Source organism: Lemur catta, chromosome 1 (assembly GCF_020740605.2).
Source record: "Lemur catta isolate mLemCat1 chromosome 1, mLemCat1.pri, whole genome shotgun sequence".
Classification (NCBI taxonomy): Eukaryota; Metazoa; Chordata; class Mammalia; order Primates; family Lemuridae; genus Lemur; species Lemur catta.
Window position 1 is genome coordinate 213,178,291 of NC_059128.1, and position 19,545 is coordinate 213,197,835.

Consider the following 19,545-nt stretch of genomic DNA (forward strand, 5'->3'; position numbering starts at 1 on the left):
GTGAAAGTTTACCCTTAAAGGGGTTAAGAGCAGACACACATCCCAGCAGACAGTGGCCCCGGGATTCTGTGTCTGGCCTTTTCTTTTTCCCTTTTTCTCTTGTGTGGCCCCTCTTCCTTTGTGATGTTGTCTCTTCTCTTTTTGTTCTTGACCAATGGGAATGTTGTCTCCTTCCTGCTGTTGGGGCAGGGGCCTAATCTTATATGGTTAGGCCCTGATGTATTGTGGTGTTCAAAGCCCACTGGGGTTGGGGGGCAATAATGTATAGTGCCCTGTGTTGTTCCTGTTATGTTTCTTGTGATAGCTGCAGTTATCCTTATCTTTGTTATTGTTACAGTATGTTCTCTTACTTAGTGTCTCATTTATTTAGGCTGCTTGCTTTCATATTTTCTCCATGCACGTCTTACTTTTCTTAAACTAACATTCTGTGACATGTGTGGTTACCCTTGTCTTGCAGTGTGTTTTCTTAGTATCCTGCTTATTTACACGGCCTGTTCTGTATTTCCTCTGCTCATGTCTCACTTTCCTGCCTACACTAACAATAGCAAATACTTTTAATATCTATAAACTAACAAATGTGGAGGGAATAGAATAATTTAAAAAATTCAAGAATCAGCAGAAGAAATGGAATATTTGAAAGGTCCAAAAATCATAAAAGAAACTGAAATGGTTATCAGAAAAGTCCCCATCTTTACTCCTATCCCCTTCCCACCAAAATCCCAGGCCCAAATGCTTTATAAGTGACTTCTAAAAAACAAACAAATCAAATAATTTAAGAAACAATCCTTTTCTTATACAAGTTGTCCTAGGCAACAGAATAATAAAAGAGGCCTAGGTGCCTAAATCATTTTCTGAGGCTAGTGATTTTTTGACTGGATAAAAATATTGTCTATAAAAAACTATAGAAAAATTTTATTTATAAGTATATATGTGAATATCCTAAGGAAATCATTAGATCAAAAATTACATTATTTTAAAAAACCACAAACCATCATGATCATGTATAATTTATCTCAGTAATACAAGGAGGTTTTTTAGTTTAGAAAATCTAACAATGTAATGATATTAATTTACTAAGGAAACAGGTCATATGCTTAATTCAATATAGGTAGAGAAATTAATGAATTATATTTAATTCCTGTTTGTAATACAATGGCATAGAAGAGAACCTTAGTAACCACTCAAAGGCCACATATGAAAAACTTCTAACAAACATCTTTTTAAAAGAAGAAATTTTAGATATATTTTCTGTAAGACAAGGAAGGCTTATGTCACCACTACTGGTTAACCTAGTACTAGTAAACATAACAAATATATTATAATACAACAAGAAACACAATGAAGTATCTATATTAGAAGGGAAAAGAGTTTCAGGTGATTTGATCATTTATGGAAACTAAGATAATCTTCTACACTATTTGGTGTAGAACTAATAAGTGTAGTTCTGGATAAAAGATCATCTTAAAGCAACTACTAATTCTTACCAGTAACAAATAAGTAAAATATATTCATTGTTTACAATAAATCAGCAAAACTTTAAGATATAAATATATTAACCTAATAAAAAGTATACAAGATGATTTTAGAGAAATGAGCATATCAAAAGGAATATAAGAAGATCTAAATGTAGCAATAAGCTATATTCATGGACGGGACAACTTAACATTTTAAAGATATCAAATTTTCCTAAATTAAATAAATAATGCATAGAATTTGAATCAAAACTTCTGCATAGAAACTTGAAATACTGGGTCTAATTATATTTTGAAAAATAAAATTCCAAGAATAAATGAAAATTTTGAAAAAGAAGAGAAGAGAATATTTTCTCTACCCTATGTTATATAACCGTAAAAGAAAACAATGTGGCCTGCCACATGAACAGGCAAATAAAACAATGGGGCAGGTTAAAGAACCATAAACTGTCCCATATGGAATATGGTATAAAGTTAAGGTGACTATTCCAATTTGCCTGAGAAAGTTCTGCTGCATTTATGCCTATTGGCCTAGCAAAATTACAAATAATGCTCCCTTTCACTCTCAAATCTCTCTAGTTTGGAATATAAATTATATGATGTCCTTATATATAATAGACTGATTTTTATACATAATGATTTTTATATATAATCAATTGGTTTTTATATATAATGATTATTTATAATTGATTGAAAAATCAGTGAAGAAAAGATGGAATTTTTAAGCATATAGTACTGACAAAACTGGCTTAAAAATAGAGAAAAAATGTACTAAAGACATCCACTAACTGGAATATCTTCTATTTGCATTGCTTAAAGATTGAGAACATAGCAATTAAGAAAGAAGATGCAATTTGTACATTTAGAATTGACAAATTAGGTTATGTATTCGAATATAATTTGAAAACAAAAATTGTCATATATTTGTAACAACCATCATCTGGCACGTTTCTTAACTTTCTTAATAATTAATTTTAATTCCTAATGCTGCTTTTTACCTTCTTTTTATGAAAGCACTTCTTTACACAAAAAAAAGAGAAAAAATGAAATTTGATAAGATTTCTAATGAATTAATAATGGATTAAACATTAGGATATAAAATGTAAAGATAATGTAAATGTAAAGATAAATTATAAACTAGTAAAAAAAATGTTGGAAAACACCTTCATGACTTTGGAGCAGGAAATGATTTCTTGAACACTACCCAAAAAGTTAAAAATATAATAGGAAAAATGGATGGATCTGACTACATAATAATTAAGAATTCATGTTCATTGAAGGGCACTGTAGATAAAGGTAACAGATGGAAGACAGACTGGGAGAAGATAATTACAACATTTAAAACTGACAAGGGATTAATATCTGGAATAATTAAGCAATTCCTGCAAATCAACAAGGAAAAGAGAGGAATTGGCAAAAAATATGACTAGGCAATTCACAGAAGGGGAAATTACCCAAATTACCTACATGTTTATGAAGACATCCCCAACATCACATGTAATCAGAAAGATATAAATTAAAACCACAAGGAAGCTCATTTTATACCCATCAGACTGGTAAAAATTAGAAAGTCAGATGGTACCATTGTTGGCACAGATGTGAGAAAGTGAGAATCCTCATGCACTGCTGGTGGTAGTGTAAACTGGTGAGCCATTCTGGAGGGCAATCTGTCAGGAAGTTAAGTATATGTATACCCCACGACCAAGAAATTCCTCTGTTGGATTTATACCCTAGAGAAACTCATGCAGGGCCATAGGGAACATATACAAGGATAGTCAGAGCACTATAGTTTGGGTAGGGAGGTATTGCTCTATGGAAACATTCAGAGAGAAACAGAGCATAGTAAAACCATAGCTGGAACTCTGTTTGCTGCAGGTTTATATTCTTTGCTGAATATAAGAAGAATTTGGTAAAGAAGAAAGCAATAATGTCTTCCATTCTGCCTCAGTCCTAGGGCATTATCAAAGCCCAGATATACCTCTGTCCTAAGCATGTGTCCAAAACTTTCAGTGCCCTGTTGTGAAACTCTTCTGGGAAGTTAAATTCATGAAAGGTGTTAGGAATTCAATGGAGCATTGAAAAAAGTGGGCGTTTTCACCGGATGAGGGCAATACCTAACCTAAAGGGGAAAAGGATAGAATATAGATTTCAGTGACAGCCAAATAAGAGAAATCCAAGACATCACTGAGTGCAGACATTTGAATGCTCCAGTAGAAGTTTGGAGATCTCTTCGAATCTTTCCCTTTGTGCTGTGAAAAGAAAACAACTCTATAAGGGAATATGGCAGTGAAAACACGTACTGAGAGCCACAAAGTTTTTGCAATTTTAGCAGAACTCCAGTTTTGAACACCAGATTATTAAGAGAGAATGTGCACTTGTTATACTGTCATTTCCTGAAAGCCAGAAAAATAGGTGAAGCCTGTCCTGATTCAGATGGCACCTCAGAAAGGAAATCATTCTACCTCCCTTTGATTTTTTTGACTTTTCAAAGAATTAAAAAATGTTAGAGCTGGAGGTGGCCTCCAAAGCTAACTAATGCAACTCTAGCCTCCTATGGAATTCTCTTTACAAACACCCATTCCCTGATATATTAACCTCAAGAATCTGCTGGAACCAAGCCATGAATCCATTACTTTAAGACACATCACCCCATCCTCAAGAGAGCCATGTAAATTCTTCCTAATAGAGGCCATGACTGTAAAGCTGCCTCCCTGCCACCCTGGGGCCAGGTTATAACTCTCAGACCTAGCCTCCCTCGGTGAAACTCACAAGTTGGAGATGTCATTCTTTATAAATCTTGTCTTCTCCTGGATGTCCTCATTGTGGTAGATGAATTAAATGAATTAATTTTAATGAGAATTAAATAGACTTTTCTCTCCCTGTAGAAATTCAAGAAAACAATGATACACTGGACTTCTAACCCCTCTCTAACCATGCCCCCTATTATTTTTGGGTATTGCCAGAGGTATACCTTATATATTAACAAGTAAGCCCCCTCAGTCTTGGTTGCCAGTGTCTATTTCTTCACAGTTGCTGCTGCTGGTGCTCCCCATGCATGGTGCCAAGAGAGTTATACCAAGGGTTCTGTCTTCTCTTGCTTTCCAAATACTATCTCAGGCCACTGCTTTGCTTCCTGCTGTGGCTAGGGATCTTGGCATTTCTCAGTAGAAGCACAATACCATTCTGCCCACTGTTAAGAGCACTGCTGTGTGTGCCTGCTAAAGCTGGTACGACCCCTGGTCGAGGTGCTACTTCTGCTGGCATCTTCCACAATGGGGAAAATCCCTTTCTCCCACCCTTGTGGCCTTGTCTGCTACACTGGTCTCAGAAAGTGGTATCGCCCCTTACTCCCAAAGCCTTCAAGAGATAACTGGTGAAAACACCCTGTTCAGGTTGTTTTCTTTCCCTGTGAGTTGTGCACAAATTCCTAGGGACTGAGCTGGATAGTGGCCTCCAAAGAAGACATTGGGTGGTCGTCAATATCATTCCTCCTCTCAAGCTCAGAGGCAGTTTTCAGGCGTGCCTGCCTGGGCTGTGTCAGCTATTCCTTAGATGGACTCATCTCCCAGAGGCTCTTCAGGTCTGTTCAGTCCTGGTCACTCCTTCCACAGGTCTTCTGGGCTTCCCCTGACTTGTTTCAATTCTAGGCTGAGAGCAGCTGAAGCTTGAACCAAGGCCCCTTTGTATTTTATCTGGATAACATCACAGCTCTAGATATGAGGGAAGAAAACTTCATCAGGGAACACTTGGAGTGCAGGTTATCCACAGCCATTTAGCACTTCACTAGGCTCCTCCATTTCCTCTCCCCTTCCTTCCCCGACTTCTTTGCTCCCCTCTCACTTAGTTAGGGAGGAGCCCACCTGCCCCTAGAAATAGGATCATTTCACAAGCTGGATTCTCACTTAGCGTGGTCATTGCATTCCTTAAACTCACTGCTAGGCCCAAGATGATAAAAAGCTGCTTGAGTTATCCAGGGAACAGGAAAAATGCATTTTTGTTGCTAAGAATTTGAACTTTCAAATCAGGTTCAAATCCTGACTCTTTCCCTCTCTAGCTGTATGATTTGGGAAAATGGTTTTACTACTCCTAGCTTCAGTTTTCTTATTTGTAAAATGAGAATAGTCATAGTATCTACTTGATAGGACTATTGTGAGGATTAAGTAAGTAATACATGTCACATAGCAATTCAATGTGTGGGAGATATTGTTACTAACTAGAGAACAGACCAAAACCACACACATCAAAGCCACCACGTGGCTTCAGTTCCCACCTCCAAGTGGGAAGATGGAAGGAAGCTTCCTAGGCTCATCCCTGTACTCAAGGTGCTGGGCAATTTTCCACCCTATTCCCTGGTGGTGGGGCCCTTTGCTGGCAAAAGAGAGTGTATTTTTTTTTTTTTTTGGCGACCTCAGCTTACTCTTTGATCTGCTTTCAAATGGGGTGAAGGTTTGAGGGAAAACCTAACAGATTCTGAATCTGCCCTGCACAGGGCCCTCAGATTCACATTCTGAACTGTCTGTTGCTGCAGGACTGTTTACTTCCACTTGATCCTTAATATAAAACATAAAACCAGACACAAATCCCAGACCTCACCCGACAATTTTCATTCTGATGTAAAAATCAACTTTTCTTGTCCCAACCTTGGGAACCTTCTGGGTTGTTAATACCAACTTTAGAGGCATGTTTCTGAAACAGTGAGATGCTCATAAACAAATGTTGAAGGGACTTGACTTATCTGCTGAATATCAATCAGGTCTGGTTAAGTCCTTAAGGGGACTTAAGCATGGAAAAATTAAAATATGCTCATCTTTAGGAATTAAAAAAATCTTAAATCATAAAATAAATCTTAGAAAGTCAAAGGAAAATGGACTTTCCCCCATGATGACAACTTTAATGTCTCTTTTTGAACAATCAAGAATAATTTTTTTCTAATTTTACCTTTTTTGGTTGCATTTGTTTTTTTAGTATCTTAAGCATGTGTTTTATCCCCCTCTTGGGTCATCCAGAGCTGTTAGACTTATAAGAAGTCAAAGGTAAATAATAATGTTGGTAATATTTTTCATCTAAAAGATGTTTAATAATTTATAGATTGTTTAGATATTTGTTACATCTCAAAAATCTCACACCAATCCTGGCCCATTAGGGGTTTTCAATAAATGCTTTTTGAGTGAGGAGCAAAGAGGAAGATGTGATATCGCAGATTAGCAACAAGAGTGGTGGAGAGGTTATGGAGATCACTGGGCTGGCAGGTGTCGGAGCTGGGCCTCACCCCCAGGTCTTCTGACTGCTTCTTTATACTGATTCTTAGCTGCTTGGGCATCCTTGGTGATGCCTGGTAAAAATGAACTCATTCATGCTCGCAGAAATATGTGCTACAAAATAGAAAGCTAAATAGTTTCTTTAGGCATTAGATAAAGCATCACATGATAACAAATAATCTCCTAAGGCTGGGAGGAACCTTACTTTACTGATGAGGAAACTGAGGTCCACGCAGGTGCAGAGCTACATGCATGAGGCTCATGGAGACTCACTAACAGAGCTGGCACTGAAACCCTGAGCTCAGCCCAAAGACCTACAGAAAGGAGACAGCTGAAATAAGTGGAAGGGACCTGATGCCTGTCACCATTTGTAACCAGAGGCACTGACCTTACTGTTCATCCATTGTTTATTCTCCAAATATTTTATAAAGCAAAGGAGAATACTGTGGCATCTACTAATCATAAGGCCTTTCTACTTTCACCTAGCTTCTTAAGGTGAGGTCACAATTAAATGGCTCCTGTTCAGAAGACAGAGGTAAAACCCAAATCAAGAGATAAGATAACTCGGAAGCACAAAATACCAACTTAAACATAGGGCCTCGTGGTGTCTGAGTTTGAATGAAAATAAAATTCTCTCTTTCAGGGAACAAGAAGAAGATACAGATTAGAGTACATAAATTTAAGGGGTGCTGAAAAACTCCTGATATTAGAAATTAGGGGTGTCAGGTTGTGGGGAGGCTTCTAACTTCCACTGACTTTCTTTGTGACCTTGTGCAAGAAATTTCTTTCTGAGCCTCAGTGTTTCCACCCACAAAAATGACAAGGTTGAACTACATATCATGCAGGCCCTTTATGGGATTTGACCTTCTATGATGTTGTGGTCTCTTTATTTTTCATATTTTCACCTCAGTTAGAAGAACAAGTTGTTGATTTACTAAGAAGCAGACTGTCTTCAAAGCCAATCCTCTGTTTAACTCCGTTACAATTTTTTGGGCGACAACTGCCTCCAGGGATTGGCTTGTGTATATTGAGAGCATGCCATTCCCCACCTCAATTTAGGCACTGCGGTGGCACTGTAATTCTATGACGCCCACTCTTTTGAATTGAAGAAGGGCACGGTGACATTGGCATTTCTGTTTGGGGCTAGTGGTTGAATCACTCCTTAAAACTAGTACTTGGGTTGTGATCCAAAGATGGCTACTAATTGGAGCCAAAAGTTTCCGCAAGTATGTAATTAAGAGAAGTGACTTTCGTTCCCAGAGAAGAGAGCTGGGTCTCTTGAAACATTGAGGTCTATGAATGAAGAGGGGCATCTACAGCATTTGAGCTCTACCCAATAGTGGGACTAACACAAGGAACTTGATTTTTTTCATGTCTCATATTTCCATCTGATGATCCAATATCAATGTTTCACTGTCTGTGTCTTCTACGGGCACAAGGTAGATATTCAGTAAATGTTTGATAAATAAATGAATAAATGAATATTGATCTCGCAAATCAGTTCATTTCTTCAAAGAATTAGTGGTAAAAGAGAGAGAGCGAGCGAGAGTGAGAAGACATACTGAAATTAATAAATACAAGGTAATCTGTGATTTGTGCTATAATGGAAGTCAAGTGTCACAGAGCTGGAGAAATTATATGGGGCATCATGAAAAAGGAAAAACTTTGAGCTGAGGTATGTTTTTAATGTGAGAGGATGGCAAACCCAGGTTAAGAAGAGCATGAGCCAAGGCAGAGAGAAGCTGTTGTGTACAGAAAAAAACAATGGTCTAGGATGCATGAAGGGGGTCAGATGTTTGAGAAAAGTCAGTTGGTGGTCTTTTGGGGGAGAGATTTGAATGACAGAATTTTTGAACTTTTATAGAAAAAGGAAATTCACTGAATATTTTTGATCAGTACAAAGGATTAAAGTTAATTCATTTAAACCTATAATATTAATAGTAGAATATGAAACGGCCATAGTATTATATATTTTCTGACAAAGTGTGATTTGCTTTTCTGAGAGTGTAATGCTCATCCTGGGTGAAGAAAATGAACTATTTCAGGCTATCAGAGTATTCATTAATATTCCTGGAAAATTACCAAATAAAACTGCTACCCTGGAAGATCTAATTTATCTAGCATAAGCAGAAATGTACCTTAGAGAGTTTATATAACTGTGCTCTTCATGGGTTAGGTTCTATTTTTAATCAATGCTCATATATATTTTTTAAAACATTAAACTATAATAAACATCCTGAATGGCAAACATGATATTTCAGTCCTGAGAACATCAAAGGACTGACGAAACAAATAATGGTTTTATTTTCAGCATTAATACAGTCTAATTGCTAACTGAATAGCACTCTATTGCAAGAATTATAGTATATTCATCTATATCCATGTCCAATTTTCCATTTCATCTACATTGGTGAATGAATTCTGTAATTACTAGTTAACATTAGTTGAAAAGAATGACTATAAGTTTCAAAATATATTCTCCTAAGTAGTAAAATCAGTGTTTATACATTTTGTGTTCTAATGCAAGTGGAAGAGATGGCAGCTTTTGGAACTGGAGGCTTGAATTCAATTTTAACTCTGTCAGTTATTAGCAGTGAAACTGAAACAGGTTACTTGATTTCTCTAAACCTCAGCTTCTTAATCTGTAAAGTGGGAAAATGTCTTTGCACAGTGCACATATAGGTATTTTTCCACAGTACAGAGTAACTATCTGCTAAACCATTAGCTATTTTAATCATTATCATTGCTATTAACATCATATACTTTTCTTAGATTGTATATGTGCACAGTACAAAATTATCTATAGTATAACTGGAACAATGTTGGGCTCTTGGATATATTTGGATCACAGCATCATAGCCTAGGACTGGTAGCTGAGGACATTTGCATGCTGCAGAGGCTTGGCATTCGGGCAGGCTGTGGTCTACATTCAAGGGTTTAATATCCCCACCAAGCTCAGGCGGGGATTGGTGCCAGAAAAAGAAGGCTAATTAAAAGGATGGGAAAAAGAAAGGGAAAACCCAGCAGCAGGAAGGTACTGCTCAAAGTCAGGAAAAAGGCAGGATTTAGAGTGCAGGGCCTCAGTAAAGGGGAACAGCTCCTGGAAATGAGATTCCAGGAGCTCAGTAGACTTCTGGGGTTTTAGCTAAGAGGTAGGGTGTGAGGACCAGGAAGTTGGGGGAAACCAAGGAAAAGTCCAGCTGAATCTTGGTTGGGGGCAAATGGTTCTTCCTGTGCACACTGAATTTTTAGGTCAAAACAACAGAATTTAATTTCAGGGTCCACTGTTTGACAGACAGAGATTGTTCGCAAACCTTTTGTTCTTCTTAGGCACTGAGGTACACCCAGCCTGTGTGGACTCAGAGGACAAAAAGCCAGTTCAGTAAGACTTGTCATCAGATCTCCTTCTCAGGACTGCTGCAAAGATCCAGTGATTAAGTAGGTGAGGCAGACCTAATGCCATTTCTCTAGGAGGTATCTAGGAAAACTTTTCTGGCCTGAGTTGTAGGGAATAATTATGCAGAAAATTCTTTAAGTCAAAATGCAGCAGGGAAATACAGTGAAAGAGGAATGATTCATCTGACAAACCAAACCAGAGAAAATTAAATGATTACATAGCAGAAACATCAGAACAGAGTATTTAAGACTTATTTCTAAAAGATTTACTCATTTCTTTTCTTTTTTTTAAGTTTTAACATTAAAGATATTTTCCAATACATTGTTCCTATAGGGAAAATTGCCCAGGAAAGACAATTTTTATTTTATGGTTATCGCTCAACTCTTTTGACTTTCCCCCCACCACCAACTCATAGCACCACCACCAAAAACTGATGTAAAAACACATGAGTCCTCACTGAACACAGAGGGAAAGAGGAAAACAACTGAGACCAGAAAATCCTTTGTTTAAGTGGAGAAAAATGCTAGAATCCAAGCAGCTTTAATTTGTTCCAAAAATACAGGTATGAATCTTTCTGCCAAGGCCAAGTAGATAAGGAAGACTGCTATAAAAATTGCAAAAATTGTTAAATCTCTTACTTTGGTAAGAGATTTAACATATATATTACCAAGATATTAATGCAATTATTATTTTTATTTTTAATATATATAGGCATAGCTTGGAGATAATGTGAATTGGGCATAGCTTGGAGATAATGTGAATTGGTTGTATATATTACCAAGATATTAATGCAATTATTATTTTTATTTTTAATATATATAGGCATAGCTTGGAGATAATGTGAATTGGGTTTAATATATATAGGCATAGCTTGGAGATAATGTGAATTGGGTTGTAGATCACCACAAGAAAGCAAATATCACAATAAAGTGAGTCAAACAATATTTTTGGTTTTCCAGTGCATATAAAAGTTACATTTATACTATGCTGTGGTTTATTAAGTGTGCAATAGCATTATGTCTAAGAAATGTACATACTTTAATTTAAAAATACTTTATTCCTAAAAAATGCTAATGATCATATGAGCCTTCAGCAAGTCACAATCTTTTTGCTGGTAGAGGGTCTTGCCTCAATGTTGATGGCTGCTGACTTATCAGATGGCGGTTGCTGAAAGGTGGGGTGGCTGTGGCAATTTCTTAAAATAAGACAACAATGAAATTTGCCACACAGACGAACTCTTCTTTTAATGAAAGATTTCTCTGTAGCATGCTGTTTGATAGCATTTTGCCCACGGTAGAACTTGAAAATTGGAGTCAATCCTCTCAAACACTGCAGAGGCTTTATCCACTAAGTTTGTAGAATATTCTAAATTGTTTCTTGTCATTTCAAAAATGTTCACAGCATCTTTACTAGGAGTAGATTTCATCTCAGAAAACCACTTTCTCTGCTCATTCATAACAAGTAAGTCCTCATCTGTTAAAATTTTATCATGGGATTGCAGTAATTCAGTCACATCTTTGTGCTGAGCTTCTAATCTAGTTCTCTTGCTATTTCCACCATACCTACAGTTCTGAACCCCTCAAAGTTATCCGTGAGGGTTGGAATTAACATCTTCCAAACTCCTATTAATAATGATATTTTACCTCCTCCCATGAATCATGAATGTTCTTAATGGCATCTAGAATGGCAAATCCTTTTCAGAAGGTTTTCAATTTACTTTATGCAGATCCATCAGAAGAATCACTATTGATGGCACCTATAGCCTTATGAAATGTATTTCTTAAATAATGTGTTGATAGTCAAAATCCTTGATCCATGGGTTGCAGAATGGATGTTGTGTTAACAGGCATGAAAAACAACATTGATATTCTTGTGTATTTCCATCAAAGCTTTTGAATAGCTAGGCACATTGTCAATGAGCAGCAATATTTTCAAAAGAGTCTTCCCTCCTCCAGCAGTAGGTCTCAACAATGGGCTTAAAATATAGTAAACAATGCTGTAAAAAAGTGTTCTGTCCCCCAGGCTTTGTTCCATTTCTAGAGCACAGGCTGAATAGATTTAACATAATTCTTGAGGGCTCTAGAGTTTTCAGAAAGATAAATGGGTGTTGGCTGCAACTTAAAGTCATCAGCTGCATTAGTTTCTAACAAGAGATTCAGCCTGTCCTTTGAACATTTGAAGCCAGGCATTGACTTCTCTTTAGCTATAAAAGTCCTAGGTGGCATCTTTTTTTTTTTTCAATATAAGGTTATTTCACCTACCTTGAACATCTGTTGTTCACTGTAGCTACCTCCGTCAATTATCTTAGCTAGATCTTATGGAGAATATGCTGCAGCTTCTCCATCAGCACTTGCTGCTTCACCTTGCACTTTTGTGTTATGGGGATGGTTTTTTCTTAAATTTCATGAACCAATTGCTGTTACCTTCAAACTTTTCTTCTGCAGCTTTCTCACCTATTTCAGGGTTCATAGAATTGAAACGAGTTAGGGCCTTCCTCTGGATTAGGTTTTGGTTTAAGGGAATGTTGTGGCTGGTTAGATCTTCTATCCATACTAAAACATTCTCCATATCAGTAATAAAGCTATTTTGCTTTCATATAATTCATGTGTTAACTGGAGTAGCATTTTTAATTTCTTTCAACAAAATTTTCTATGCATTCACAACTTGATTTACTGTCTGGTGCAGGACATCTACCTTTCAGCCTATCTTGGCTTTTGACATGTCTTTCTCATGAGCTTAATCATTTCTAGCTTTTGATTTAACATGAGAGATATGTGATTCTTCTCCTTGAACACTTAGAGGTTATTGTAGGGTTATTAATTGGCTTAATTTAAATATTGTTGTGTCTCAGGGGACAGGAAGGCTTGAGGAAAGGGAGAGAGCTAGGGGAATGACTAGCTGGTGGAACAGTCAGAACACACATAATATTTATCAGTTAAGTTTGATGTCTTATCCAGGCGTGATTTGTGGTGCCCCAAAACAATTACAATAGTAACATCAAAGATCACTGATCACAGATCACCATAACAGATATAATATAATGATACTGAAAAATTTCAAATATTACAAGAGTACCTAAAATGTGACACAGAGACATGAAGTGAGCACATGCTGTTGGAAAAATGGTACCGATAGACTTGCGACTTGCATGCTGCAAGGTTGCCACAAATTTCAATATGTAGAAAGTGCACTATTTGTGAAGCGCAACAAACCAAAGCACAATGAAACAAGATATGCCTGTATATGTGCCCTAAGGGAACTATTTTTTCAAATGAAATGTTACCTGGATTTAGTTATATAGTTTCTCTGGACTAAATTAGAAGTTTTTTGTATGGATACTCGGGCCAGAAATAGAAGGTACTTTTCCAAGGTTACCAGTTAGCTAGGGGAAGAGGTCTCCTGACACCCAGTCTAAAGGTATCACTGCTTTTCTCCTAGTGTTATCTCATATTCCATCGTCTTCTTTCTCAAAACCTTCCAATGTTCCCTGCTTAGGTTAAGGTTCTCAGCAATAGACACTGAGGCAAGAATCCATGTGAAATTGAGTGTAAGGAAGTGTTCCCAGGAATAGCTGGGAGGACCCTCGGGAAGTGGAACCAGAAAGGAGAAGAGGGCAGTGTACCCTACCAACCAGAGGCCTTGGAGGGCAACTCAGGCTCAGCTTCACAGGGGATCCTTGGGGTGAGGGGAGGGAGGCCCACAGAGTTGTTCCAACCAGGGTGCAGGACAGCCAGAGCATTTATATTCCTCATCCATCAGTCATTTGTTAAGAGGCACGCCCCTTCTCCTGACCAGGGCCAGGAGAGGGATGGGAGGATGTAAAGTACCAGGCACTTCGGATTCTCCACTTGTGCAAGCAAGCAGTTCTGGCCATTTGAGAACCATCCTCCCAACAAAGAGATGGCAGGTGCTGGTTGTCAGGAGTTAAATTTCAACCAAAGCTGGTGTTCATAGAATTGGCAATGAGATCCAAGAGCTTATGTCTGGAGTCCTGGCACTGTCCCCTACGGGCCCCCTTCAGCCACAGAGGGTGACATACCACACACTTTATGGCCTGGCTCCAACACTGCTTGTGCATGTGCTGTCTCTTCTTCCCGCAGTGGCCTTCCCTTTGCTTTCCACTTGCCCTTCCCACTCTGTTTCAGTGTCACTTCTTATGTGAGGATGTCTCCACTGTCACTGTTTCTCTCTCCACTGGCTCCCAGAGTGCTTGGTGCCTACTTATGTTGTATAATCAGATGTATTTGTTCTCTGCTGTTTGTTCACTCTCTCATTTACATACAACTCCTTCCAGGCAGAGTGCTGGGCCTAATAAATAGGCCTCAGTAAATGAATAACTGAATGAAAAGAACTTCAAAGTTGTCTCCTAGCTGAAGGAATCTCTCTGTGATTACACCACTTTCCTTTGAGTTATAATCATTTATATGCATGTGCTAATTCCCCTGCTAGTTTATAAGTTTCTTGAGGTCAAGAATCACGTTGCATTCCTCCTGAAAAGGCCTTGTATGGGTTTTTGAACATGGTAGGGGCTCAGACAATGATAATTGGAGTAGTTGAAACAACCTCTCAGCGCTGGGAGATGAACAGCTTGAACGCAATCCTGGAGCAGGGTGGGGCTTTCAGCTTTTACTCTTGTTCACACCTACTCCTTTGGGGCTACACTGTCTTAGGCTACTAATCAAAATGATGGCCGAACCTTTGGAAAGCATCAACACTATGTGAATATTGAAGATGATATACGATCCCAAATGTCTGAGATTCTTTTCTCCCACTCAACCTCTACTCTTCCAACTGCATCTTGAGATTTTTTTCCCTGCCCCAGGGGGATAATTTCTAAAGTATAAGAATTAATCACTCTTGCTTCCCCCTTGAAGCATTGCTAAATTAATGGCTTGACATCACATCTATCATGCTTTCTCTAAGCTCTCTAAGGCCCGTTAGGATTGGGGAGTTGCTGGGAACACGGTACAAACTAAGTAAGAAAATCTTCCTTGGGAATCAGTGAGCGAATCCAAAAATGTTTCATACTAGCGGCATTTGAGGCCCTGGGCTTATTACCATTTGTGTTGCCAGCACATGTTGTATGCCTCAGCCATGGGATGCTTGCTCGTGTTTGCATTGGTACCCTATTTCTTTGGGTCTAAATCATTAAAGTGCAAAATATTCCCTCTGGGCTGTAACATGAAAAAGAAGATTTTTGGATTGGAAATCATTTTGTAAACCTCCAACAATTTTATTTTGTCTAGACACAAGGCAATAAAAAGAAGAAAAATCATCAGAGACGATAATAAGAAGACACACGCAAGAGGATGTGTTTCCTGCAGAGCCATGATTGTATTTTTTTTTTTTTAACACATTCTGTGACCTCCTTTCTACAACCCCATCATCTTCTGAAAATTCTTCAACCACTCTTCAGTGTTAGACTGCTAGCCCAGGGGAGAAAGTGTTAATAGCTGTGGACAAACTTCTCACTGAAACAAAAAAGTTAAATAAAACACCAGAAGAAAATGACCCACTAATAGAAGACAAGAGGGCATTATTGTCACTTCTGAAACACAGTTCATATTTCTATCATATATAGATATAAATATATATAGCACATATATATTGTATGTTTATATACATTGTTATACTGTATGTCAACATGCAATATATGTATGTCAGAAATTTTTTTCTGGACCACTATGGTCTTCCTCTGCACTATGTGTTAATTGAAGCCAATTTGGGTTGGGCTATTAATTACCTACAGAGTGATTTTTGAACCCATAGACTGCCAGCAAGGAAGGGGCCTTAAAGATCATCTATTACAACCCCACCCACACATCCAATTCAGGAAGAGTGAGGCCCCAGAGATAGCAAGTAATTTGAATATTTATTTGAGCCAAGGGTTTAGCTCAGCACCCTGGGATTTTTCCATCACCCCATGTTTTGCTCTACTTGAAGCCATCTCTGACAAGTTATCAATAGATTCCCTTCTGTGTAAACAAAGAGTGTAATCTTGGGACACAGAAGGTCTCCACAATATAGTTTGACCTCGACTGAAATAGTAATAGTTAGTGGAAAGTGAAAAAGTTAGTTGGTTTTCATAACATGGCACTGAACACATAACCTAACTGATTATCTTTTGTTCTTTATTATTTGTGACTGTGTATCTCCCCCTTTGTGGGGCCCACAAAGCAAAACCATTGGATCCATGGATTTAGAAGGGTCAAGGCACTGTTAAGATTAATATAGTCTCCACAAATAAGGTTGCTAACAAAGAGGCATGCATCATGAAATTGTTTTAAGAAAAATAATCCTTAATGCTAGTTTCTTAAAGCTGATGCTTCCTTGGGAAAGCAGTAGGTTATCTGCAGTGGTGATTTACCCAGTATGTGACTAACTTACAACAGCTGTATTTAAAATACACACGCAGCCTTTATCCCTGAGGCTGGAGAAGAGATGTGTGATTTATGTTTTTGTTGTTCAGGCTGAATTGAGGGAATGGAGCACAAAATATATTAACTACAAAGCATACTCAAAAGCACTGAGGTAGTTCCACATGCACAGAGACCAGTTCACAAGGAAGATCAAACTCTCACTGAGGAAGTCTCATTTAGACTGTGTTCTTCCTATAAACATATTTAGTTTTGCCCCTCTAAGTACACACTTGTAGCTCCAGTAGCCATTAGGGTGTCCCAGGGCAGATATGAACCAGTTCTAACTCCATCACTTGCTAGCTCTGTGCTTTTGGGTGAGTTATTTAACCTCTTTGAGCCTCGGCTTTCTAATATCTAAAATATGGATAATAGTATTATCTAATTCACAAGATTGTTGTTAGGAATACATGAGATATCCCCAAGTGCCTAACCAAGTAAGACAGTAAGAATAACTATTATTTACTGAGCACTTTTCTATGTGCTAGGCATAGTTCTGAGTACTTCATGCAGGTTAACTCAATTGAACACTTAGAAAAAAATCTGTGAGATAGATAATATTTTTGTTTCAATTTTACACATGAGGAAGTTGAGGCATAGAGTGGTTGATTAATTTGCCCAACATCACATATCCAGTAGCTATGTCACTGGGATTCAAGCCTTGACAGTCTGTCTCCAAAGGCAATGTTTTTACACATTAGCTACTATCATTATGGCATTCTTAGAACAATATATAAGGGCGAATTAGGTTATTTTTGTAAATTGTACTTAAAGTAACTAATAATTTAACAAAATTTCACTGGTGAAGAGAGACTATTCCAGCATCAGGAAGAGGAGAGGGTCAGAGGAGTTAGTAGGTTGAACAGGGCTGGGTAAGCAGGATGTTCCAGCTCAGTATCTTTGGGGAGTACGAGGGGTTCGAGTTGCCAGGATCTGAAGTCAGAGTCACAGAATTCAGGAAATGATGCAAGAGAATTGCCAGGTCATGGAGAGTCTTGTGACAAGGAATTGTGATAAGGAGCCAAATATTATCCTACAACTGAAGAAGAGTCAAGGAGAGGTGAGAAATGAAGAGGAGAGGCTGGGTCCCAGTTCTGTCATTTGAACCCCTGGATCCATCAGTGGCTGAAGTTTTCCCTTGAACTTCCTAGTTATGTAAGTTAATGCTTTTCTTTGTATGCTTGTGCTAGTTTGAGTTGGATTTTTATCATTTTCAAGGTAAAGAATCTTGACAGGCACAATCGGTTAGAAGACTATATTATTTTGGGTATGAAAATGTGAATGCATGATTTAGATTAGTGGTGGATTAGATAAAAAGGAGACCACAAATTAGAGAATTAGTTAGTGAGTATAAGGGGTTGATGGAGCCCTGGGAAATTCTTTTGGGAAATTACCTCTCCTATTTCATGTACAGTCTTAGAAAGGCTGTTAATCTAAGAGCTCTGCCTTCTTTTGGCCAAGGGATGTATCTTTGAAAAATATAGGCAAAGAGGCCCTTTCTTCTGGTAATTTGAGTCTCAATAGTGTGATTCAGGGTGAAAAAAATGTTTCCTATCTATTCATTTTGGAAACAAGTCTGAGTAGGCTCTCAGGATATTCCTGAAACTTCTGCTGTCACCTGCTTAATCTGCCCCTCCTCAAGTCTGTGAGTGATCCCTCTTCTTACAATAAGGTCTCTTTTTTTAAATTTTAGTTAGTCAATTAGTTTTGCTTATAGTCAATGATCCTAAGGGAAATTGACTCTGACCCAGGAAGTGAGATGTTGCAAGTGACCAACCAAACATAGAACTATCTGTGTTGCATGAAAGGCAGAGAGGGCATCTTTTCTCTTTTGGGAAGAATGCAATACTTTTCATGATGTCAGAGTCTGCTGGCTATTTCTTGTAGCCTTCAGCAAAGCTTTATAATAAAGAGGACAGCTAAGATTAATGCTGGCCCATTGGTGAAAAAGAATGATATCTTGCCAAGATGACATAGATTCTGTTTCTCCCTGCTAAGCATAACTACAAGCCCTATAAAATAATGTAAGAGGCAACCAAAAGAAGAGCTATGAAAGGTGGTAAGAAGGTGGCAAACTAGTTTAGGACCTCAGGACTGGAGGAAAAACATAGTGGCAAGATACCTATATACCCCTACCAAACAGAAAACTGAGATCCAGACCCAGAATTCCCTGACCTTCAACCTAGCAATAGAAGACAGTCCAGGTAGGCTCATTTCTTCTCTCATAACATCGGGTAAGCCTGGTACCACCAGCAGGGGGAATTGACCTGGAGCCCCTCCAGCAAAAATAAGAGAGGGAAAATGTTCTTCTTTCTTGCTGGGCTTGAACATTTCCTCCCTTGCTCAGAGACACTGGGGTAGGTGTTTTGTATCAGCAAGAAGAACTGAGCCAAAAGTAGAGGCCTATCCTGAAAAGTTTCTTTGACCCTAAGGATCTGAGATTCTCTTTCCCCGAAGAGAGATACTGAGGGAATTTGGGAGCACTGGAAGGGGGATCTATACTCCACTGACAGGAGAGATCCTACCACAACCCAGGTGACTTCCCTGTGCTCATAGGCCTGAGATTCCCCTCTCCCACCAGGAGATACCAAGGGGCCCAAGTGGATATAATCCTCTCACCATTTCAGGCAGTACTAGCAGGGACCAGTGGAAGTACCAGTAGCTTCACATACTAACCAAGACCAAACAGACCAAAATATTAATAGTGTCAAAAAGCCTCTGAAAATGACTGGAATCATAGACCAGAAAAGTTGACCAGGACCCACCTGCATGCAAAATGTAAACAGAGTGATAAAATAAAAAATTAAAATATTAGTAGGAATAGACTCTCCTAATAAATAGACACAGTGTTGAGAATACAATAATAAATCATCTGTCATTCCAAGAATTAAGAAAATCACAACTCGAATGAGAAAAGACAATTGACACCACTACAGTGAATCAGATGTAAGAATTATCTGTCAAGGATTTTAAAGCAGCCACATAAAAATGATTCAACAATC